Source organism: Nyctereutes procyonoides, unplaced genomic scaffold (genome assembly GCF_905146905.1).
Source record: "Nyctereutes procyonoides isolate TBG_1078 unplaced genomic scaffold, NYPRO_anot_genome, whole genome shotgun sequence".
Taxonomy (NCBI): Eukaryota; Metazoa; Chordata; class Mammalia; order Carnivora; family Canidae; genus Nyctereutes; species Nyctereutes procyonoides.
This window is the reverse complement of record NW_026575126.1, coordinates 64,015,220-64,033,095: the sequence shown is the minus strand read 5'-3', so window position 1 is coordinate 64,033,095 and position 17,876 is coordinate 64,015,220. Positions and strand designations below refer to the sequence as shown.

General features: G+C 42.8%; 1 pseudogene; it reads right to left on the bottom strand.

Moving 5' to 3' along the window:
* Positions 1-3,642: 3,642 nt before the first annotated feature.
* Positions 3,643-4,519, bottom strand: LOC129519874 (40S ribosomal protein SA-like; annotated as a pseudogene).
* Between the last annotated feature and the right edge of the window lie 13,357 nt (positions 4,520-17,876).

The following is a 17,876-nucleotide window of genomic DNA, read 5'->3' as shown; positions in this document are numbered from 1 at the left end:
ATTTCTGACAAAAACAATGTGAAGGAATTAACTTGTAAAAAATACTGGCAGCAAGTGAGGGACTGGAACAGGGCACCGAAGAGATGCAAACCTTGGACATATGGCTAAAAATAATGCCTACATCTCCCTTTGTAACTATAATTATTTTTACACCCCTGGTGAGCTGTCTGAGAGCTGAGATGGGAAGGCTGTCCCAAGCCTCTCCACAATCCCTGATACTTGCTTGTTACTTTATTTAAAACGAGACATCAGGCAAGGGAAATGGGAAACTGAGGGTCAGGAGGGAGTTTGGGAGCATCGTCAAATCCAGCGAAGCCGGTGGGACACCAGCTCCCTCAAAAACCATGGGTATAGGATTCTGAAAACCATCCAACATTTAGATCTCCCTCCCCACAGCTTTGCAGGGCTCAGGAAGTGAATGATGTTCTTTCTCACATCGAGTGTGGAGCCCCTGTCTTCCAACTGGATCAGCAGCCAAGGCAGTTTAGAAGACAGCCCCTCAGGATGAACCTCACTAACATAATACTGTAACAATGAAGCCGGCCATTAAAGAGAATACGCTGTAGGGTGCTGCGTGATTCCTTCATAGGAAAGTCAAAAACAAACACAATTAATTTATTATTGTGATAGAAGTCACAATGGTGGCTAATCTTTGTGGGGGTTATCACTGAGCGGGGACTTCAGAGAACCTTTTGCAGTGCTGGCTCTGGATTTATTTGCTTTGTAAAGATTTATCAAGTTGTACACTTGAGATGTGTGAATTCACTATATGTGAGTTACACCTCATTAGTTATGTCTTTACATGGTCTCTTTCTGGCTCTCCCTTCTAGCTCATAAACTATGAAAAATGTCAAACATACAGATATGTATACAGAATGATAGCTTGAATTCTGCAAACTGATGATTTAACTTTAACAGTATTTTCCTTCAAATCTTTTTTTTTTTTGTTAACTTTTGAAGAAATAAAACATCATAGGTAGAACTGAAATCTTGGACATATCTGTTTCTGATCCCATTGCCCACTCTCCCTCTCCAGAAGTAATCACCATCCTGCATTTAGCATTTTTCATGCCCATTCATGTTTTTATATCTTCCCAACATATTTTGTGTAGCCGTAAAAGACACATGGTGTTGTTTTGCAGGCTTTTAAACTTTATATAAATGGTACCCTATCGTTTGAGTCATTTTGCAACTTTCTTTTTCAGGCAAGAGATTTTTGTTTTAAGGCTTAGCTGTATGGATCCATGTACCTCTGTTTTCTTCATTTTAACCACTATGCAGTACTCCACTGTGAATGTAATTGAAACTTATTTAATTTATCCATTCTCCTAAAGATAGGCATTTAGGTTTAGGGGCAAAGACTGCTGGTTGCTTCCCAAGTCCCCTTCCCTCTTTCTCGGTAACAGACCCCACATTATTCAGAAAGTGATCATTGAAGGATCACCTTCCTTGTTCCCAGATGTGGCCACATCTATATTCTGGCTTCCACAAAATAAACAGGGGTTCCTAAGTGGGAAAAAGAGTGTCAGACTGGGGACGCCTCAGTGGCTCAGCAGTTGAGCGTCTGCCTTTGGCTCAGGGTGTGATCCCAGGGTCCTGGGATCGAGTCTCACATCGGGCTTCCCGCAGGGAGCCTGCTTCTCCCTCTGCCTGTGTCTCTGCCTCTCTCTGTGTGTCTCATGAGTAAATAAATAAAATCTTAAAAAAAAAATGAGTGTCAGACTGGGGCATGTCCTTTGATTCTACTTCTTTCCCTCTTCTCATTGCTCTGAATGTGGTTTTGATAGCTAGAGCTCCAGCACCCATCTGAAACCACAGCTTAGGAAGTTCCTTGAGAAATCCTGTTGGGATTAAATTCAGTTTATAAATTAATTGAAGGAGAATCAACCTTTATTCCACTGAAAATTCCTAAACTTGTATATGATTTACCAATGCAGTAAAACGAAACGAAAAAAAAAAAAAAAACACCTCTGGTCATGTTTTGTACTTTTCTCCATGAAGTTTTTATAAATTTGATATATTCACAATTGGGGTAAATACTTTTGGTTGTTGTTGTAGTATGTATTTTTCTTCTATTTTGTTTGTGTGTCTTCTCCTGTTACATGTTTATAACTGGTTTCTTTTTTTTTTTAAGATTTTATTTATTTATTTATGATGGACATAGAGAGAGCGAGAGGTAGAGATACAGGCGGAGGGAGAAGCAGGCCCCATGCCGGGAGCCCGACTTGGGACTCGATCCCAGGTCTCCAGGATCACGCCCCAGGCCAAAGGCAGGCGCTGAACCACTGAGCCACCCAGGGTTCCCCTCGAACTGGTTTCTACTGTTACAGAAGAATGTTATTGGTTTTGCATTTTGATTTCACATCCACAGTACTGCTGACCTCCTCAGTACAGGATCTAAATATACTGATTTGCTCAGGACAGTCCTGGTTTTCACTCAAAAAAAAAAAAATTATTCATGAGAGACACAGAAAGAGAGGCAGAGACATAGGCAGAGGGAGAAGCAGGCTTCCTGTGGGGAGTCTGATGTGTGACTCAATCCCAGGACCCTGGGATCATGCCCTGAGTGGAAGGCAGATACTCAACCACTGAGTCATCCAGGGGTCCTTGGTTTTCACCTATTGTATCTGGCATCCCATTTGGCTTAGCATTCATCCCAAGTTCCTGGTTTCTGATGAAGTGATATTCCTAGCGATTACATTCAAATGGTCCATAGTGCATTAGCAAACCTCATCTTTGTAATGCCAGCTTCTGAAATGGTACCATTCGAGCCTCATGGGAGACATTTTGGTCTTTGTACAGCAAACGTTGAACACATGGTTTAATGTAAAGGAAGACCAGTGGTAACCCCCCTTTCTTTTCCTGACTCTTGCTGTGTGCAAGGTAACTGACCCCACCCTTTATAGGCTAGCAAGCAGGGCACTGGCTTATAGAACAAAAGTGTTTGAACCCTCCTTGTAAGCATTGCAAGAATTTGGTTTGGCTATCATGATTATGCTAAATTTATAAAATTATTTCAGTAGTTTCCCTACTTTCCTAGTCTCTACAATAGCTTTTATAAAATAGGGGCTCTCTCTAGTCAATGAAGGTTTGTTAGAACTCATCTGTTAAACAGAATCAGGGCCTTCTGTCTGTGTGTTTGGGATGTGGGGGTGTGGGAGTAATGGCAGGGGTACTTTTGGTTGTCAGTTCCATTTCTTTAATTGTTGTTGGTGTATTTGGGATCTTTTAAACCTTCTTCAGTTAATGTTGGTAGTCCATATTTTTCTAGAAAACTATTCATTTTATCTAAGCTTCAATTTTGTTGGCATAAAGTTATTCATTGTATCTGCCTTGTTTTATCTTATTTTATTTTATTTTATTTTGGCTCCACACTCAGTGTGGAGCCCAACATGGGGCTTAAACTCATGACCCTGAATCAAGACCTCAGCTGAGGTCAAGAGTCAGATGCTTAGCTGACTGAGCCACCATGCCTCTATTTTATTATTTTATTTTATTATTTTATTTCCCTAATTAAAATAAATCTCAATGTATATCTGTTTCTATTCCTATCACTGTTTTTTCCAACCATTTTTTTTTAAAGAAGCTGTTTATTTTCCTTCAAACCTCTTTCCACTTTGTTTGCCTTTGTGGAAGAGCAGTTTAAGACCACTCAGTGGTTGCTCCTACCCGTTCAGTGGCCCAAGCTGTGGGAGCTGCAGACCAGTCTTCCGTGGGAGGCTGAGTGCTCCAGTCTTCAGTAGGAAACTGCTAAATAGGCACAGAGGGCATCTGTCCCTCTTCAGATGCATATGTAACCTCAGACTGAATAGCAGTGAACTCAGGACCTGGAGCAGTTCACTCACCCTGAAATTCCTCCTTGGGCACAGCCTTTTCAGCAGTAGCCTGCTCTTCCTTTTCAATCTCTTCAGGATCTCCATAGAAGTAGAGATCAGGCATAGGTATTCACAGGAAATGGTGCCATGCATGTGCAGAACTTCCCCAGGGCCAGCATCCACCACATCTGATCCACTGAGTGAGCACTCTTGTTGTTGAAAGGGATGGCAATGTACACATAGAACAGAGGAAAGTCTCTGTTACACAGAGCAGTGGTGGGCAGGCTAACATAAGACATCTCTGTGAGAGGCTGGTGGTCAGCCCTGAGATCCATAACCACCAGAAGTCTGGGCTCCTGGAAGCCTGCCTGGATCTGGTTAGTGAGGATTCCAGGAGTGAGGCAGCCAGCAATAGAAGTGGCTCTTGGAGCAGCAACAAACTTCAGCACAGCTCACTGGCCAGTTTTCCTGGATGATATGACACTGACATCAGCCAGATTTTCAATGGCAATAATGGCATGAGCTTCCAGGAGAAGCTTCTCCCAGGTTCTCCTCAGATTCATGATGTAGATGCTGTCACTTTTCCTCTCATAGATATACTATTCCATTTGGGAGTCAGGGTTGGTGCCACCTAAGTGGGTTCCTGCTGCAAGGAACTTGAGGACATCCTCCTCCCTCATTGTCAGGACATTCAGAGCTCCAGATATTATTTAAGTTTCCCTTTAAGTTATGATGGGAATGCAGAACAACATTGTATGGACCCCTCTCTGGGTAGTGCGGAAAGGCTCCATCCATTTGTAAATGTTGCTAGAGGCTTGTCTATTTTAGTAGTTCAATTAAAAAGCCAGTTTTTGTTACTTTGTAATATTATTTCTCCTTTACATTGGTTTTCTATATTGCTCATTTTCATTAATTATAATTTTTTCTGTTTAAATAAGAAAGTAGTATTTTAACATAAGCAGTAGTTCATTGCATTTGCCAGAGACTTTCATGAATTTTTGTGTTGTTTCTCATTTCTCATGTGCTTCTTCCTTGTCTACTTTCCTCTGACATTGAGAATCTGCTGGTGATAAAGTCTCTTATTTATTGTACATCTGGAAATATCTGTTTTGCTTTGACTGCTGAATGATAGTTTAGCTGGGTATAGAATCCCAGGAAAGGTGTGCTTAAGATTTTTTTGCAAGTGCTTATTACATTTTATAATTATAGACATTATGTACATTATAATTATATACATTATATACATCTGAAAAATGTCCATATCCCACGAGAATGATTTTCCTTTGTTTTGTCCATCTCTGTGTATCCCCGTCTCTAGAACAATGCCAGGCACATAATAGGCACTCAAAAACAGTACTAAATGAATGAATGAGTGAATGAATGAATCCCTCACTAGATTTTCTGTTCTCTGAGGGCAAGGAGGATTTATTATTGTTTAGGGCTGAGTTCCAGTGACTAGCCTCATGTCTGACATAGTAGGAATTAAATAAATATTTGTTGAAAGAATAAATGAATTCACCCAAGTTCTAAAACCAAAGAATAAGAATAATACTCTCAGAAACTATTGCCTTTTGGAAAAAAAAAAAGCAGCCTTTGGAGTCTTCTAGGCTCACATTTTCTTTTTAAAATGTATACCCTGAGATTAGATGCAAGGAAGTTGGGGACAGAGAAGGGGCTTTCATGAAAGCAAGGCCCTCCTTGGATTGTTCCCATTTACCAAATCTGCAGAGACCTTCAAATGCCTATTCCTAGAAAGGATAATGTTCTCCAGCTTAATGGAGATTCTGGTTGAGAACTTCTTTCTAAACAGACTATAATGCATCATCACTGATGGCTCCTTTAAAGGAAAGGGTGTCACAACAGGAAAGATGACATCCAGGTGCAGATTGCATGGACAGGAATGGTGACTAATAAAATATTCAGCAGTTGCTGCTGTGGCCTTAGCAAGGACATGCAACAGAGCCAGCTGATGCCTGAGTGTGAGAAAGTGCACCGGGATTTGTAGTCAGGCCCATTTAAGAAGGAGGCAGAGGCCTCTGAGGCCCATTGTACAGGAGGCATTTAAAGAGTTGCCCCCTTGGGAGCACTAATGCACTTCGATTTGGCCATTTATAAAAGGGAAGGAACTATTAGGACTTTGAAAAGATGTCTGGCCTGCACCATTTAGAGGACACAGGGGTCACCCGTGTGTCAACAAAGAGGGTCATTCATAAAGCCCTCAGTCTATTCATCAGCTCTAAAACCCAGCTCACCATGCTAAGGGTGGGGTGGTAGGGGATGTGCTGCTGTGTTTCTCTACTTTCTGGTCAATTCTAACAATTTGCAATTGAACATTTGCTCTCACACATGTGTGGTCTTATCTCCAGACAGTGTCTGTAGACACAGATGCACCCTATCTACTCGAACCACCGTTGGACGAGGGCAATCATCTTGTAACTGACGCCCTCTGCCAGTTGGTGATGGGGCTACAATGCATATTCTCTGCCTCTGGTCACTCATAAGACCACACAGCTCACCAACAGCCAAGTTGGAGAGACACAAAAAAAGTGGAGAAAAATGAGTTTTAAAGATGCCAAAGCTAAGGTGTTAGCAAGATTTTAAAAACATGTTTTCCTTGGCTTGCAGAGAACAGAGAACAGACCTTTTCTCAAACTGCATCTCCTTCAGCCATGACGTCTTCTCTGAAACATGGAAGTATAAACAGAGAAAAACATCCCTTCCAAATATTGGTTCAGATGCAGGCAGAACACAGTTGCCAAAGGAGAAGAACAAAATCAGAATCAGAAAAGCAAATTATTCTTGAAGGCATCAAAGTGGGTTTCCCAAACAAAGGAGAGTGCTATTTCTTTGTTAAGGAAGGAAAAAAAAAGCCATTATGGAACATACTTTACCCTTTAATGCTGATGTATGACAAAAATGCTTTTGCTCTGATCTGCGATCTGCCTTTCAGCTTTGCCTTTCAGGGACTCTCAAACTTTAATGTCCCCAAGAAAGGGACTTATCAAGTGGCTTTGTACATCTTTCAAGTAAAGATTAACAACAATAATAATAAAGTAATAAATTGGCCTCCAATCTTGGCACAACCTGAAACCATATGTTCTGAGAGTTGCTTCATTCACTGATAATTAAGTTTTCTCCCCCTTCCCCAAAATGAGACTTTTTTTTGGATCCAGTAAGTAGCTTTAGGCATGTGGACATCTTGATGGAGCCTCCTTGTTCTCTTTTAAGGATCAAATTCTGGTTAGCTTTGTTTGAAGTTCAGATCCCTGCGTAGCATCTGAGAAGCGTTAATAAAATAGTACTACATACGTGGAGTTATTCTAAACTCCAAAGACCTCACTCCAGGAGGTAAATGTAATAACAACTTGCTGACTTTAACAACAACATCACCACAAAAGGATGGTCTCCAAGTCAGTCTGACATGATGATATCACACACATGTCTTCACACCCCAGGCCATCCAAAGAACCCAGGTGTGGGGATGCCAACACGTTATTGGATCTCTTCGAATCAACGCCCAGTGCAGACGGTTGCCAGCCCTCTCTGCAGCAAAAGTCACTGAGCATTTGGGTATACACACAGTTTGTTTGTCTTGAGTTAGCACAGCCTTGCAAAACACAGATGTTTTCCTTTTAATCCTGTTTGTACTTTGCAATAGTCACATGTGGTGTCATTTGGCGGTAGGAATCCCCTCTAGGAATGATCCTGCAAGAGAAATAGTGTGTGCATGGAGCCATCTGATTTGGGGCAGCTCCCCGCTTCTCTGCAAAACAGCACACTTAATTTATTGGAACAGAATGGGTTATAAGAGTAGGATGAACATATAAACACCTCTTTTTTAAAATGCTAACTATATAGAATCAAATCATCTGGCCCTTCAAGGTAAATTTATGTCTCTGTTTAATGTCATAAATCCTTTTGGATTTTCAGTCCTCCATCAGGATTTCTTGACTTTCCCTCATGAGAGAGGTACATGCCTTCAGATTCATGAGCTCAGACTAATGGCAAACATTCTGGGTTCAAGACTTGGACCTGCTGCTTCCTAGCTGTGTGGCCTTAGGGAAAGTATGTTACCTCTCTGGGCTGTTTCTTCATCAGTAGAGAGCAAATATAAGTAGCTATGTCACAGGGCTGTTGTGAAGATTAAGAGGGATACTGCACAGAGGCACACAGAATAAATGTGTAATACATATTTGTTATTCTTTTTATCTGTGTTCCTCATTTCAGGCCCTGGACCTCAAACTGCATAAAGAACCAGCTCAAGGATCAGAGCCTTGTAATGAAGACGGTGTGTGTATTTCTTTTCTGCCCACAGAAACACCCACCTCACCCCCTCCTTTGGATCAAGGCATGAAGTTCACTACGAACTATGAAATTATCACAAAGCTCATGTCACTGTGGTGCCGTGTGGTGTAAATTTTGGAACAGCTCTAGAGAGAGGTTTGGTCCTTGATGAACGGGACATGGGGCAGATCAGTTGGGGGGCATAAAGGAGGATCCAGATTCAGTGATGGTTAACTAGGAGCCTAGTCTGTGCTGGGAAATTTGTCAGCCTATTTTCATGTGTGGTTTTGTGTAACATCCATGACAGATCTATAGGACAGGTGTTATCATGATTTCCATTTTATAGAAGTAATTGAGCTTTAGGGAAGCTAAATAATTTGCCCATCCAAAACTTTCCCTCTGCTTGCAGGATAAAATCCCAGATCCCAGAGATTCTCCATAGAGTGACCCTTCATCTGTCCATCTACATATCTCATTCATTCCCTACCTTATCCGTCACTGTCACCTAAAGGAAACTCAGTTTTCTTTTTCCTGCCTTAAAGGACACTGAGACTCCCACAGCCAGTAGGATAACCAACAGAAAATCCAACCCCCAAAAGCACTGAACTTTAATGATAGTCTTTACCAACAATTTCTCATGGAAGACCTTCACACACAGAGGGATGTCTTAAAAATCTACTTTCCATACCTCTCACCTCAAATCCCTGGTTCTTATGGGAGCTATTCATCTCATTTTGTTCTCTCCTCCATTAATTCCTTAATGCTGCTCCCTTGTTCCCTTCTCCAGCGATCCACCCCTTGTCCTTCCTCAAGTGGAGGAAACCAGCCAGCTCTGACCTTCTGCCCTGGTCCTGTTCTTCCCTTGCATAGGTTAGCACAGCAAGGCCTGCAGGTAGGGTGGTTGGAAGACTGTAAATATGTCTATTAACATTTTATTTCTCTTTATCGGATTCATGTTGCACTCCAGCAAAACTGAGCCAGCGATCAGTTTCCTGCATGGGCCTCACTAGTTTTTTTCTCTCAAGACTGGCTCTGCCCAGGCAGGGCCCCCACACCCTCCCCTGAACAACCACTTTATTTTTTTTTTAAGATTTATTTATTTATTTATTTATTTATTTATTTATTTATTTATTTTATGATAGAGAGAGAGAGAGAGAGAGGCAGAGACGCAGGAGGAGGAAGAAGCAGGCTCCATGTCAGGAGCCCGTTGAGGGACTTGATCCCGGGACTCCAGGATCGTGCCCTGGGCCAAAGGTAGGCGCTAAACTGCTGAGCCACCCAGGGATCCCCTGAACAACCACTTTATAGGGATGGCAGGTGCAGGTGCCCTTCCCTGGGCTCCCAGCATCCCCAACCATAGCTCACACGTGGTGGTCAGTCACCACACGATACTGGATTATTCACTTATAGATCCATCTCCTGCCTTATTTTGAGTTCCTTGAGGGCCCCACAGCAAGTTCTGCACAGATGATGGCTTCTGTTGTTTTTAAGGAGTGGTTTAAACAAATAAGAATGGATTCTTCTCAATGACAAAAGGACAAAAAGTGGGCTGTTACAGGCATCAACTCCATAGCTGCCATGGGGAGGCAGGGCCAGCCTCTCCATGGTCCAGTGGACTGTCCCTCCTGCTGGTAGCCCCATCAATGCAAGATGGCTCTGGGGTTCTCGATGGTGCATCTGTGTTCAAGAGAGGGAGAAATGGGCAGCTGAGGCAAGCTGGCCCTCTGAACTTCTACCAAGAATACAGAAGCTTTGGATGTGAACCCTGCTATGGATGTTAACCAAGGTGTCTCATTGGCCACTGCTTGGTTGCAAGGCATTCCTCAGCTTGTTTAATGGGGTCTTGTGATCAGATTCGCTCTTACAATTATTTTTGTTGTTTTTTATTGGTGTGAAATTCATGAGACATAAAGTAACCAATATAAAAGTGCATAATTCAGTGGCATTTAGTACATTCACTAGGTTGTACACCTCCACCTCTACCCGGTTCTAAAGCATCTTCCTGGGAAGGAGACCCAGCCCTCAGAAAGTATTTCTCCATGATTCCCACCCACTGCCCCTGGTAACCACCCATCTGTCTCTGGGACTTTATCGATTCAGCACACTTCCTGTAAATGGAATCCTACAACATATGACCTTTGGCACCTGCCTCTTTCACTCAGTATCATATTTTTGAGATTCTTCCCTATTGAATCATCTATAGGACCTTCATTCTTTCATATGGATGAATACTTCTGTATTGTATGGATGTACCACAATTAGTTTGCCCATCCATCTGCTGATGGGCTTTTGGGCTGTTTATCATGTGACTTGAGCCCAGGCATGCCAGCTTCAAGTCCCCACTGTGGGCCTCTGAAGAATGCCTGGGCCTGGGTCTGGGCCCCAGAATGAACACGTACATAAATGAGGCTCTGGGGGATGTTCTGGTTGCCTAGATGGAGTGAGCAGGATCCTGGGATGGGTGGGAGCCACCTGGGGACCCACTGGACACCATCTTCGCCTACTTCCCAATCCTGCCGCAGCCCTATAAGTTCCTGCCTTTTGGGAGAATTTGCCTTCTGCATCCACTTAGAACCACCAAGGAAGCAATAGCTGTCTTAACTTGGGGTCATCCAATCCAGGACTACGTTGGCTGCAGCCCAATCAAGAACATTCCTCAGCACTGGTGTCATTTTATGTCGTTCTTATTAGTAATCACATAGGATTCATAGCTGGTTGACTCTTTACTCTTGCCAGAGGCTGATAAATTGGCCAGACGCAAGGATCATTCTTCAATAATTAAAAGCCTTTATGGTTTGCAGGAAGAAGCAAATTTGCGAGTATCTGCCATGGATCTGTGCAGTGTTCCTCCTAACCAATCAATGGCTGCATCCACTGTTGGCTGGTAAACTGTTCACCTTTGACTTAGCCTCTGGGACCTCAATTCAGCCATCCAAGGCCTATCTGCAGAGATCAGGCACTTCCAGGTATCCCCTGGCATTTGCATATGGACTAATTGGCTCAGGGAAACGAAAGGATGGCCCCTGAACGGGCTCAGCATCTGAGAGGTTTCCGTGGAATTACTGCTTCAGCCCCTTTCAGTTTCCTGCTTTGGAAATGTTTGCACCTAGCACACGATCTTGGGCCTCCAGGGAAGGGCTCTGTCTTCCTAGCCATCAGCTTATGATGCCATAAGGCATCAGCTTATGACAAGTGAAGGGAAGAGTTAGACATGATATACAAAGGCACAAAATAGACAAGAACAGGGCAGCATGGGTAGGTCAGCAGTTTAGCGCCACCTTCAGCTCAGGGCGTGATCCTGGAGAACCGGATGGAGTCCTCCATCCGGCTCCCTTTATGGAGCCTGCTTCTCCCTCTGCCTGTGTGTCTGCCTCTCTCTCTCTCTCTCTCTCTCTCTCTCTCTCTCTCTCATTGTGTGTGTCTCTCATGAATAAATAAATAAACAGTCTTTTAAAAAAATGGACAAGTATAGCTCAAGATGACTTAACTTTCCTCAAAAGCAGAGATTTTATTTTAGGGTGAGGCATCCCTGCATCATACTTAAGAGCTCCGGCTTTTGAGTCAATAAGACCTGAGTTTGATTCCAGGCTCTGCCACTTACTAGCTGAGTAACCCTGCGTTCGTTACTTAATGTCTCTGAGCCTGTGTTCAATCTCACAAGGAGTAAATAGGATAATCCTGTGCAGTGCAGTACCTGCCACAACGTGAGAGCTCAGTAAACTGCAGTGGTTAGTAATTTCCATGACTCCTTACTTCCCCATTTCACTTGCTCCTGTGGATCCAGACAGATCTGCCAGGACCCACCCTCCTCTCCGCCATTTCAGTCATTCCAATCCAGGGTTTTATGGACTCAAATCTTGCTGGGGCATTTTTCTTAGGGGGTTCTCTTTGCCAGGATAGGCTGAAGATTATAAAGTGTGGTTAAGAGTTTCAAGGTCAAACCTAGTACTTCCTATGAAAATAAAAGATGGCAGTACATTACGTTGTCAAGTTAATACAGTGTGATGGAGCATCTCCAGACTGCACATCCTGGAAGACTGTAAAAGTCTAATAGATTTAGGGAAACTGTACCTCGGGGAGCGTATTAGACAGTGCTCATCAATGGATCAAAACTGTCTTGGAGGCTCCTTTCTCGGGGAACAGCAGTGCTCCTTAAATGATTGCTTTCCCTTCAACAACCTGGAGATAAATTGTACTTCATACATTAACTTTACACGAATGGGCCACTTATTTTGACTGGAGAGTGCACCTTATTTTACCCTAAATGAAAAAGCATATCCTTTGAAAGCCAAATTCTGCATTCTTTTAAATTACTGTAAAATGACATAATGCCATATTAATTTCCCCAGCTCCATCTCCACTGACTTCAGATATGTTTGGACATGTTTAGCTTTGTGCCCTTATTGGTGAAGTGTCTTTAATCATTCCAAAGGATGTTTTGATGCATTCAAGTTTTAATCAGATCTACAATTAGCAGACTGTAAAGTTTGTGCATATGCTCCTAGGAAGGCATCATTTCAATGAGCTTTGATCCTGGGAAGAAATATCATTTTACAATGAAAATGTTAACAAGTATAACCTAACTGGACCATACAGACTTTGTGAGAGTTACCATGTGAAATCATCGACTTATTTTCCTCATTTTACACAGTCCTAAAATTGCATATGGTTTCATGACCTGAACAGTCACTTAGGAGCCTTTGTTCCAAGGAGCTGAGGTTGGATGAGGAATAGTGCTTGACAGATTCTTGCCCCTTGCTTCTCATGCATCTTTCCCTTAGTTAGGATTTAATCTCTTCCATGGGGAGGACTGTTCAAATTGAGTAATTTAAATCCCCTCTAATTTAAATAGGCAATGCATCATGGTATTCCTCAGGGACCAGGCCGTTGGTTGGAGCATCCATTACCAGAGTCTTGACTCCTTGGGTTCAGAGACAAAATGCTGTGGGACGAGGTGATGCATCTCACTTCTCCCACAAGTTTGCAAAACAGTCCTAAGCCAGCCCAGATAACAGGGGAAGGGAAACAAGCTCCATCTCCTGATAAAAGGATTGTCAAACATGCAGCCACCTCAAATCCACCACAGCAATGCATGGTGGCGGTTGCTTTGGAGACTGTTACCATTTGAGGCCTATTGTTAAACTGTACTATAGAAAGGAAGTTAACAAATATGCATGCTCAACTAAGCCAAGAGCAACTTAAAGTAATTTCTTGGCTCTTTACAAAGTAAATTTGATTTACCCTTGTTCCTCATCCTCCAATTCTAAGTGATTTCTAAGAATCACTAAATCTGGTCCATTTTACTTTCTAAATATTGTGCAGATTTCCACTTCTCTCTGTTTCCACCATCCACCATCATCACCACTATCACCCTCTTCACCACCACCACCATCACTAACATCACCATCACTACCGTCACCATCATCACTACCATCATGATCAACACCACCATCATCACCACTATCATCACCATCACCACCACCATGATCATTGTTCTCATCATCATCACCATGATCATTATTATCACCATCACCACCACCATTACCATCATCACCACCATCACCACTACCACCATGATCATTATTATCACCATCATCATCACACCACAACCATTGTCACCATCAGTACCACCTCTACCATCACTGGCACTGTCACCATCACTCCCAGCACCCCCAACATTACTACTACCACCATGACATTCATCGAATCCACTTCCACTTCACTGCCATAGCCTCCTATCTAGCTGTACCATCCTGACTTCTTTTAATCTAGTTGCTCCACTGCAGAGTGATCCATTCAAAGTCTGATCATGTCGCAGACCCCACTTATAACTCTCCAATGGCTCACCAGCATTCTTAAGATAAGAAAAAATTATTTATCATGGGGGACAAGCCTCATCTACCTCTTTAGTTTCATCTCACATCAGGTTCTCTTTGTTTCCTTTGCTCCAACCCAATCCTTTCCATTTTTTTGTTTTTGCAATATTTTCTCAACCCACATGTTTTGTTAACCATTACCTGCCATTTCTTCAGGCTGCATCTTGTCAGTAGAGCAGCAGTCTTGGTTGGCCTTGCGAAGTTTGGGGGAACAGCAGCTCTTCTCCTACCTACATATAGATGTCCCTGTTCTCATAGTTTATGCATCTTTGAGTGGCCCAACTCAGGAACAGTACCACTGTGCCAGAAGGGCATGGGCGAGTTGTACTAACCATCCCGTAAGCTGAGCCATCATCTCTTTTGTCAGGAGTTGGCCATGCCGAGTCTGGCATGCTATCTCATTAACACATGCTCTTGGGTGTAACAAACCCACAAGACTCAAGTCCCACCTAAGGGTGATCCAGCTTTCAAATTGCCTAAATTTATTGCATTACATAGCTTGTATATATATGGAGATCTAAATCAAGGTTTCCACCACGGTTGGGCATGATGGAACCAGGAATGTTTTCTGTTCCCATATCTCCTTTTGTTCCCTCATCCTTTGAGAAGCATGTCTGGTGTCACCCCCCCCCCCCCGAACTCATTTATGAAGCTACCTCCCTCTCAAATTTGTGACAATCCTACAAAGGACTTTTGAATAGCAGTCCTGAAAATCAGAACCATCCCCATACCTAGGGACAATTTAACCCTAAATCAGATAGAGAATAAAGATGGGGAACAAGAATTTTGCAAGGTGAAAAACCTAATCTCAGTGCTTTCAATAACTTAACATTCAGGTTCCTGGCAGGGGAAGACTTTCTGCCTCATCTTGACAGGGAAATAGTTCAGAGTTTCTCACCCCACACAGCCTTCCTCAAAGCTTCCTGAGTTCTGTGTTCTCATAACCCCATTTCCTTTCTTATAAGTTCCCAGATGCAATGAACTGAATGTTGATATCCCTACCCTCCAAATTCGTAGGTTGAAATCCTAGTTCCCAATGTCATGGTATTAGGAGGGAACACTTTTATGGGATGATGTGGGATCCATGCTTTTATAAAGAGGCCCTGACATGCTCCTTTCTCCTTCCAGCATGTGAGGACACAGTCAGACGGCCATCAGTGAACCAGGAAGCAGGCATGGAACCTGCCAGCACCCCGATCTTGGACTCCCAGCCCCAGAACAGTGAGAAATAATTGTTGTGTAAGCTGCCCAGTCTGTGATATTTTTGCTATAGCAGCCCAAATAGACTAAGACACCAGCCCAAAACACGGTATTGAATATATATTTGTTAATGATTGTTCACTAACAATTTCACATATTCTAGATTTCTTGTCCCAGAGAAGTGTTAAAGCTTCCCAAGGGCAAAGACTGAATTTTTCATTTCTCTGAAATAACAAGAACATAACAGAGCTTTTTGGTGGGCTGGAAATATCTTGTACCTTGATCAGGGCAGGGGTTACATAGGTGATACACGTACATTCACCAGCCCTCACTTAAACTTTGTGTACTTTACTGTTTTATGCTACACCTCTGTAAAACTGAAGATATGAAAATAATATGACAATTTATTAAACATTCTCTGTGTACCCGGCACTGGGCTATGGGCTTTATGTATATTATTTTTATTCTCATAAGGATTGGATGAGGTTGAGATCATCCCCACTGAACTGTTGAGTAAACTGAAGTTCAAATCGATGAGATAGTTTGTCCAGAGCTACACAGCGGGTCAGTTCTGGAGTCATGAGCCACATTCAGGCATGTTCGACTATGAATCCCATGTTCTTCGCAGCTGGGCTCACCAGGGGCTCAATGGAAAAAGAAACACACAGACACAGACACACAAGCACATGTGTGCATACATACATATGTACCTGTACACACACTTATTCAAGATGAACTTTCAAACTAAAATTCCAAAGTACATCTTACAAAAAATGACAAATAGGGGTGTTTGGGTAACTTAGTCCATTGAGTATCTGACTCTTGATTTCAGTTTAGGTCATGATCTCAGGGTCACGAGATCAAGCCCCAGGTGGGGCTCCACAGTCAATGGGGAGTCTGCTAGAGATTCCACCTCTCCTGATCCCTCCCCACCCTGCCCCCCCCCAAAATAAATAAATAAATCTTTAAAAAAAATGACAAACAAATTCATCCTTCCTTAGGAAATACAAATATGAGATCAGTCTGGACAGACTTCCACAAGATGAACCCGAAATAGTGCTTCCCAACCCCTAATGTGAACTGAACCACCTGAGTGTCTTGTTAAAATGCAGATTCAGATTCAAGACATCTGGGGTGGGATCGGGAGTCTACATTTCTCACAAGCTCCAGGGGATGCAATGCTGCTGGTCTGTGATCCACACTTTACAAACTCAAACATCAGAGCATATTTCAATGCACATGGGATCAATCAAATCATTAGTAAAACACGAGAAATTGCTTAGAAAATTAGACAATAGTTCTTGCAAATGCAAAATATTGGCATTATCCCCGGACAGGGCAAAAACAAAATTTTCATTCCCAGTGACGCATTTGAAACCCATTTCTGAGGGGTTCAGCCTGAAGCCTGGAGGTTCCTAGCTTCTGGGTATCAAGTTCCCAGGGTATCAAGTTCCCAGCCCAGCCCACCCCAGCTCCCAGGGACACCAAAGGTGGTGACCCATGATCTCTTTCTGTAGGAGGAAGCCTCTGGGCTCTGCTTACGGTCCTCTCCAGTGGCTTTCACAACTGCAGCTACAGATGCAGCACGGCCATTATTATAAACCCCAAGTCTGAATTCACAGATGAACACGAATCACAACTTCCCATTCCCACTGTCCCTTTCTCTTGCCCTGCCTCCACCCCAGATTTTGACAGAATGACTTCTGTCATGTTAACTGTACATACTAACATGTACTTTGCATGCTAACAGCACACTTATAAAGGAAAGTGTAAGAACTGTCAGTTTGCAAAGTACTAGTCCTAAGTTCAGACAGAAAGTGGGATTCAGCTCCAGGTTTACCCACAGCAGCTATCTCATTCATTACTGAGAGATCAAAATAGCTGTTGGTAAGAAATCATCTAACTTAGCTTGACATACCTTGCAGTCCACAACAAAGGAAGCTTCTCATCCAGCTAGCTCTTGTATCCTGATGAACACATTTGTTCCCTAAAATCACACAGTGGCTCAGCAAAAAGGAAAAAAGAATTATATATATATGTATATATATATATATATATATGATATACCCATAAAGGTATTTTAATTCTTGGTGCTGGCATTGTGCTACCATGTAATCTAAGGTATAGCTGAGATCTCAAGAATATTATTCTCTGATTTTTGCTGCAATTTGGTGGAATATATGCTGAGAAGGAGTTTTTGTTGCGTTTTTGTCTCTGTGTGTGCCTTTTTTAGTGTCCCAGGCAGGCCATGAGGGAATGACAGCCGGAAAACTGAGTGCCTGTGAGGAATGTAAGAGAAATATGGGCCTCAGTTCAGGAACGCAGAGGCGGTAATCAGCAGCAAGTTAGCAAGTTAGGTCTGGAACTGCCAAGAATGTTCACCCCGATAGCTGTCTCTTTTGTGAGATGCTGATATGCAGGGTCTGCTCAGCATTGCCAGCGGCTTTGTGGACAACCCTGTTATAAGCCCTCCACAAAGATCCAGCTATTTGGCTGTTGTTATGGGAACGGTACAATTATGGCCAAATTGGAGTGGTGATGGGGGACAGAAAAGAAAGAGGGTTGGGGGTGGGAAAAATTGCTATTTTCGCCCAAACGCATTTCGGCTGATCACCTGAACTGAATGTGAACAACAATTGGGAAGAGCAGATAGCAGAAACCCTGCTTGGCTTCACGGATTATGTGGCTGACTTTGTGCTGC